Source organism: Cherax quadricarinatus, chromosome 21 (assembly GCF_038502225.1).
Source record: "Cherax quadricarinatus isolate ZL_2023a chromosome 21, ASM3850222v1, whole genome shotgun sequence".
NCBI classification, from domain to species: Eukaryota; Metazoa; Arthropoda; class Malacostraca; order Decapoda; family Parastacidae; genus Cherax; species Cherax quadricarinatus.
Window position 1 is genome coordinate 9,683,502 of NC_091312.1, and position 8,583 is coordinate 9,692,084.

The following is an 8,583-nucleotide window of genomic DNA, read 5'->3' on the forward strand; positions in this document are numbered from 1 at the left end:
AAAAAAGATGATTAGTGCGTTGAGGTATATGTGGAGATAAAACACGTTATCAGTGGAGGCAAAGAAGGGAATGTATGAAAGTATAGTGAAGCTTGGGTTGTAAATGCTGCAGCGAGGAGGTGGTTGGAGGCAGTGGAGATGTCCTGTCTAAGGGCAATATGTGGTGTAAATATTATGCAGAGAATTCGAAGTGTGAAAATTAGGAGAAGGTGTGGAGTTAATAAAAGCATTAGTCAGAGGGCAGAAGAGGGGTTGTTGAGGTGGTTTGGTCATTTAGAGAGAATGGATCAAAGTAGAATGACATGGAGAGCGTATAAATCTGTAGGGGAAGGAAGGCGGGGTAGGGGTCGTCCTCGGAAAGGTTAGAGGGAGGGGGTAAAGGAGGTTTTGTGGGCGAGGGGCTTGGACTTCCAGCAAGCGTGCGGGAGCGTGTTAGATAGGAGTGAATATAGACGAAAGGTATTTGGGACCTGACGAGCTGTTGGAGTGTGAGCAGGGTAATATTTATTGAAGGGATTCAGGGAAACCGGCTATTTTTATATAGCTGGACTTGAGTTTTGGAAATGGGAAGTACAACGCCTGCACTTTAAAGGAGGGGTTTGGGATATTGGCAGTTTGGAGGGATGTGTAATAGGACGGTATATGTATAACTGGGGCCCTGATATTATATTCTATAGGGAGTTTATTATAATATGCTTCTAAACTGTTGTATCTGGGCACCTCTGCAAAGACAGTGATTATGTGTGAGTGAGGTGAAAGTGTTGATTGATGATTAAAGTATTTTCGTTTTGGGGATTTTCTTTCTTTTTGGGTCACCCTGCTTAGGTGGTAGACGGCTGACTTGTTGAATATATATATATATATATATATATATATATATATATATATATATATATATATATATATATATATTTTTATATATATATATATATATATATATATATATATATATATATTTATTTATATATATATATATATATATATTATATATATATATATATATATATATATATATATATATATATATATATATATATATATATATATATATATATATTCGACAAGTCGGCCGTCTCCCACCTATATATATATATATATATACATATATATATATATATATATATATATATATATATATATATATATATATATATATATATATATATATATATATATATATATATATATATATACAATAAGATCACAGTAAACAGGTGATTTCAGAATATGCAAAACAACCACTCTGAAAGAATAGAGAAATTCCAAGCGCTTTCGTGACTACTCACATTATCAAGGAACTATGAAAGTAAAGCTTTACTTTCATAGTTCCTTGATAATGTGAGTAGTCCCGAAAGCGCTTGGAATTTCTCTATTCTTTCAGAGTGGTTGTTTTGCATATATATATATATATATATATATATATATATATATATATATATATATGTATATATATATATATATATATATGTATATATATATATATGTATATATATATATATGTATATATATATATATATATATATATATATATACTGTATATATATATATATATATATATATATATATATATATATATATATATATATATATATATATAGGTAGTAGGTTGGTAGACAGCAGCCCCCAAGGGAGGTACTACCGTCCTGCCAAGTGAGTGTAAAACAAAAGCCTGTAATTGTTTTACATGATGGTAGGATTGCTGGTGTTCATTTTTCTGTCTCATGAACATGCAAGGTTTCAGGTACGTCTTGCTACTTCTACTTACACTTAGGTCACACTACACATACATGTACAAGCATATATATACACACCCCTCTTGGTTTTCTTCTATTTTCTTAATAGTTCTTGTTCTTGTTTACTTTCTCTTATCTCCATGGGGAAGTGGAACAGAATTCTTCCTCCGTAAGCTATGCGTGTTGTAAGAGGCGACTAAAATGCCAGGAGCCAGGGGCTAGTAACCCCTTCTCCTGTACAAATTATTAAATTTAAAAAGAGAAACTTTCGTTTTTCTTTTTGGGCCACCCTGCCTTGGTGGGATGCGGCCGTTTTGTTGAAAAAAAGAAAGAATATATATATATATATATATATATATATATATATATATATATATATATATATATATATATATATATATGTGTATATATATACATATATATATATATATATATATATATATATATATATATATATATATATATATATATATATATATATATATATACATGAATGTGTGAGTATTCGCCTACATGTGGTTTCAGAGTAGGCATTACTGGGTCTCGAACTACAGGAATCGGTAAAGCCAGTCGATAAACGTGTAGAGGCTGGGCCAGGAAATATGAACTGACTCCTGCAAACATAAATTGAGTAAACTAGACGAGTACAATTAGTTAAGTATATGTAAGCACAATTGGTGAGTACATTATTATCCCTTGGCGAGCACTAAACCTTCATGGATCATACAGCGCCTGTGGAAGGAGATTTAATCAGATTTCATTCCATATGGATAGATATATTTATCCAGACACAGACACTACATACACAGTGAGCAACTCTCATCTATTCTGCACGACTGAACAGCTTCAAGCATTCATCTATAATACCATAACTCACCACGTGGAGGTGGCTGCTCTTTAAGTTCCAGTGGTGAGTACAACTAGGTGAATACAATTAGCATCCAACATTCTATCTGAATTATGTCTTACTTTTACTAATGTTACCTTAAAGCAGCATTTTCCTATATATTTCTCGAATTTTTTTTTGCCATATTGATTGACTGACACACTAGGTTACAGGAGGTTAGAATTCTGCTGATTGTGTTATGGTTACTACTGTCTTGCAGCAAAATCCAGCGGGTTTAGCGCTGGATTTTGCCTGCTGCGCAGGCAAAATGTTTCTTAGTTAATATATTCAGGTATTGCATATGTGTTTTATTTAGTGACTAAGACACTTTTGGACGTCGTATCTGTCTCTTGCTTTATTGCAATATTCTTATATTTATTTTATGCCCATCGTCCCGCAAGTTCGCCCAATTTCACTCTATAACAGGTTCCCAATTTTGTATGTCACCTCTTTAAGGAAGTAGTTAGTACGAATATATTAGCAGACAGCAACTGCAGTGTTACTTCTTTTGTCTCATGTCGAGTCACTTGAGAAAAAAAGTTATTTGAATAAGTACAACAGGAAATCCATCCTTCTTTTAGGTTGTGTTATGTAAACATTATTATTATAGTCACGGGGAAGCGCTAAACCCATACGGGTCATATAGGGTTATGAAATGTAAAATAATCAGATTTGATGCGAGGAAGGGGAGGATACCTCCAATTCCTTGAATCAAGATCCTTTCACAATGGAAGGACTCAACACAGACGTGTGGGACGTCGCTGGACATCACACATATGTATAAACATGCTGTACAATACCATGTGAGAAACTGGAGTGGTGTGAGGGGGGCGGAGCAGCATCATGTGTCGTGAGGCGAGACGTGGCTCACTGATGCTATCCTGTGTATTACTTCTTACGCAGGAATTTAAAATGCAGGTTTAGATAATAAAATACTAATTTATTTATAAATACAAGGCAGAGGATATACAAAAAAAATAGGTGATTGTGTTATGTATGATTTTTTTTAAAATACGGACATACATATTATATATATATATATATATATATATATATATATATATATATATATATATATATATATATATATATATATATATATATATATACATACATATATATATACATATATATATATATATATATATATATATATATATAGTATATATATATATATATATATATATATATATATTTACCTGGAGTTTACCTGGAGAGAGTTCCGGGGGTCAACGCCCCCGCGGCCCGGTCTGTGACCAGGCCTCCTGGTGGATCAGAGCCTGATCAACCAGGCTGTTGCTGCTGGCTGCACGCAAACCAACGTACGAGCCACAGCCCGGCTGGTCAGGAACCGACTTTAGGTGCTTGTCCAGTGCCAGCTTGAAGACTGCCAGGGGTCTGTTGGTAATCCCCCTTATGTATGCTGGGAGGCAGTTGAACAGTCTCGGGCCCCTGACACTTATTGTATGGTCTCTTAACGTGCTAGTGACATTCCTGCTTTTCATTGGGGGGATGTTGCATCGTCTGCCAAGTCTTTTGCTTTCGTAGTGAGTGATTTTCGTGTGCAAGTTCGGTACTAGTCCCTCTAGGATTTTCCAGGTGTATATAATCATGTATCTCTCCCGCCTGCGTTCCAGGGAATACAGTTTTAGGAACCTCAAGCACTCCCAGTAATTGAGGTGTTTTATCTCCGTTATGCGCGCCGTGAAGGTTCTCTGTACATTTTCTAGGTCAGCAATTTCACCTGCCTTGAAAGGTGCTGTTAGAGTGCAGCAATATTCCAGCCTAGATAGAACAAGTGACCTGAAGAGTGTCATCATGGGTTTGGCCTCCCTAGTTTTGAAGGTTCTCATTATCCATCCTGTCATTTTTCTAGCAGATGCGATTGATACAATGTTATGGTCCTTGAAGGTGAGATCCTCCGACATGATCACTCCCAGGTCTTTGACGTTGGTGTTTCGCTCTATTTTGTGGCCAGAATTTGTTTTGTACTCTGATGAAGATTTAATTTCCTCGTGTTTACCGTATCTGAGTAATTGAAATTTCTCATCGTTGAACTTCATATTGTTTTCTGCAGCCCACTGAAAGATTCGGTTGATGTCCGCCTGGAGCCTTGCAGTGTCTGCAATGGAAGACACTGTCATGCGGATTCGGGTGTCATCTGCAAAGGAAGACACGGTGCTGTGGCTGACATCCTTGTCTATGTCGGATATGAGGATGAGGAACAAGATGGGAGCGAGTACTGTGCCTTGTGGAACAGAGCTTTTCACCGTAGCTGCCTCGGACTTTACTCTGTTGACGACTACTCTCTGTGTTCTGTTAGTGAGGAAATTATAGATCCATCGACCGACTTTTCCTGTTATTCCTTTAGCACGCATTTTGTGCGCTATTACGCCATGGTCACACTTGTCGAAGGCTTTTGCAAAGTCTGTGTATATTACATCTGCATTCTTTTTATCTTCTAGTGCATTTAGGACCTTGTCGTAGTGATCCAATAGTTGAGACAGACAGGAGCGACCTGTTCTAAACCCATGTTGCCCTGGGTTGTGTAACTGATGGGTTTCTAGATGGGTGGTGATCTTGCTTCTTAGGACCCTTTCAAAGATTTTTATGATATGGGATGTTAGTGCTATCGGTCTGTAGTTCTTTGCTGTTGCTTTACTGCCCCCTTTGTGGAGTGGGGCTATGTCTGTTGTTTTTAGTAACTGTGGGACGACCCCCGTGTCCATGCTCCCTCTCCATAGGATGGAAAAGGCTCGTGATAGGGGCTTCTTGCAGTTCTTGATGAACACGGAGTTCCATGAGTCTGGCCCTGGGGCAGATGCATGGGCATGTCATTTATCGCCTGTTCGAAGTCATTTGACGTCAGAATAACATCGGATAGGCTTATGTTAACCAAATTTTGTGGCTCTCTCATAAAAAAATCATTTTGATCTTCGACTCTCAGTCTGGTTAGCGGCTTGCTAAAAACTGAGTCATATTGGGACTTGAGTAGCTCACTCATTTCCTTGCTGTCATCTGTGTAGGACCCATCTTGTTTAAGTAGGGGCCCAATACTGGACGTTGTTCTCGACTTTGATTTGGCATAGGAGAAGAAATACTTTGGGTTTCTTTCGATTTCATTTATGGCTTTTAGTTCTTCCCGCGATTCCTGACTCCTATAAGATTCCTTTAGCTTAAGTTCGATGCTTGCTATTTCTCTGACCAGTGTCTCCCTACGCATTTCAGATATATTGACCTCTTTTAGCCGCTCTGTTATTCTTTTCCGTCGCCTGTAAAGGGAGCGCCTGTCTCTTTCTATTTTACATCTACTCCTCCTTTTTCTTAGAGGAATAAGCCTTGTGCATACATCGAGTGCAACCAAGTTAATCTGTTCTAGGCATAAGTTGGGGTCTGTGTTGCTTAGTATATCTTCCCAGCTTATATCGGTTAGGACTTGGTTTACTTGGTCCCACTTTATGCTTTTGTTATTGAAGTTGAATTTGGTGAATGCTCCCTCGTGACTAGTCTCATTATGTCGGTCTGGGGCTCCACGCATACATGTCTGAACCTCAATTATGTTGTGATCTGAGTATATTGTTTTTGATATGGTGACATTTCTTATCAGATCATCATTGTTAGTGAAGATGAGGTCTAGTGTATTCTCCAGTCTAGTAGGCTCTATTATTTGCTGGTTTAAATTGAATTTTGTGCAGAGATTTAAAAGCTCGTGTGAGTGTGAGTTTTCATCAGAGCTGCCTCCTGGTGTTATTACTGCAACAATATTATTTGCTATATTCCTCCATTTTAGGTGCCTTAAGTTGAAATCCCCCAGGAGCAAGATGTTGGGTGCAGGAGCTGGAAGATTTTCGAGACAGTGGTCAATTTTTAGCAGCTGTTCCTGGAATTGCTGGGATGTTGCATCCGGAGGCTTGTAGACTACCACAATGACTAGGTTTTGGTTCTCGACCTTTACTGCTAAAACTTCCACTACATCATTTGAGGCATTTAGCAGTTCTGTGCAAACAAGTGACTCTGCAATGTACAGGCCAACCCCCCCCCCTTTGCCTCTGCAAGTAGTCCACGGATGAAAGGTATTTTGTTGTTTGTTGCTGGCTTTAGACCCTGTATATTTGCAAAGAAGAATGTCATCGAACTGGTGGTATTGTTGGTACTGGGGGGGGATTTTTTTTCCGGCATTAGTATCTGTATCTGTTGGTTTGGAGTGGAGGCCATCGACTGTGGTTCCACTCCAGGAATGACTGGATTTGGTGTACGATTTCTGCCATTTCCTGCTAGTTTTTTTTCCTTCCTGGCACTAAAAAACCTCTCCCTCTTGAGTGGCTGTGGCTACCCAGGTTTTCCCATGGCCTGGATGTTTTGTATCTTTTTGTACCCTTTAGATGGTGTGCCTGGCAATTTAAGTTATAGCACAGTCTTTCCTGTACTGAAGAGGTACACATTTCAGGGTGAAAAAGCTTACAGGAAGGGAGTTTGCATTTTCCTGTTGTCATATGGGCATGGCATTTTCTAGGGTGGTCATAGTTGCACGTCCCGTCTGTTTTTCCAGATTTCCCATGTCTGCAGATACCAAGTGCATAGTATGTGCACAGGCTTGGTTTCCGTTTGCCTTGGGTTTCTGTGACTGTATTCCCTGTTGGTGCATGTTTCCCTGTCTTATTCCTATCCTCACTAGCACCAACAATGGAGCTCCCACCAGTTGTTTTTGGTAATATATCCTCACTATTGCTAGTGGAGTCCTCTTGTTTGCTATTTCCTGTGGTATTTCTAGTTTGCAATATTGGTTTTATCTTATCTTTGACTACACTTGTTTCCCCTCTACGGCTCCTGTCTCCCATGAGGTCATTTATATGTATTCCTTCCTGCGTATAATTCCCGACTATATATATGTCGTGCCGAATAGGCAGAACTTGCGATCTTGGCTTAAATAGCAACGCTCATCTTGCCATATAGGACAAGCGAAAATTTGTGTATGCAATAATTTCGCCAAAATCATTCTGAACCTAACGAAAAAAATATATTTCACTGTGTTTGTTTAGTATTAAATTGTAAACAAATATATATATATATATATATATATATATATATATATATATATATATATATATATATATATATATATATATATATATATATAGAGAGAGAGAGAGAGAGAGAGAGAGAGCTACATAAAAAATACCATTGAAAATAGGTAATAAAACCTGAGCGCTTTCATGTGCTACACATATCTTTAGAGGAAGATATGTAAGCACATGAGAGCGCTCAGGTTTTATTTCCTGTTTTCATTGTTTTTTTCATATTTGCAATCACACGTTTTATTGTGATTTCTTCCATATAGCAAGATATTACTACCGAATAATTGTTTCCACTGAAAGTGCACGATTATCAGTCAACACTACTGACCAGGTTGTTAGTGATGGCAGCGGCCATCGTGTGACCTCGTACCCGAATCTAATATAGCCGAGGACAAAGCTGTATTTAAGGTGTGTTATGCTAGGCTGCGTTTTTTCTTCCGTACCGAGTGTTATAACAGCGCCGGCCGCTAGAGATGCCACGCTGAGACTCAGTCGAAATGCTTTATTAAAAAAAAATTCCAATCTTTGCTAAATATACTCCACATTTGTTACATCTTCATACATCTCCGTTATGTATTACTGATGAAAACAGATTTTGAGTTTTTGGAGACGGAAATACCATGTCTATGCCCTAAAAGAGGAGCGGGGATGTAGCACTTCAGAGAGATTTAAATTTTGGTGTCTATAGACTCCTGGCAAGACAACTATTGAATGAACGATGATTAATGTGTTTCCTTCTTTGGGTCGCTTTACCTTATTGGGAAACTGCGATGTGATAAAATGACAAAAATAAAACTAAATTATTCAACCAAATGTATGAAAAAGAAATATTCACTTGAAACAAATATTGCAGTAAGTCATGTTCTGGCGTGAAAAAAAAAGGTAGGCG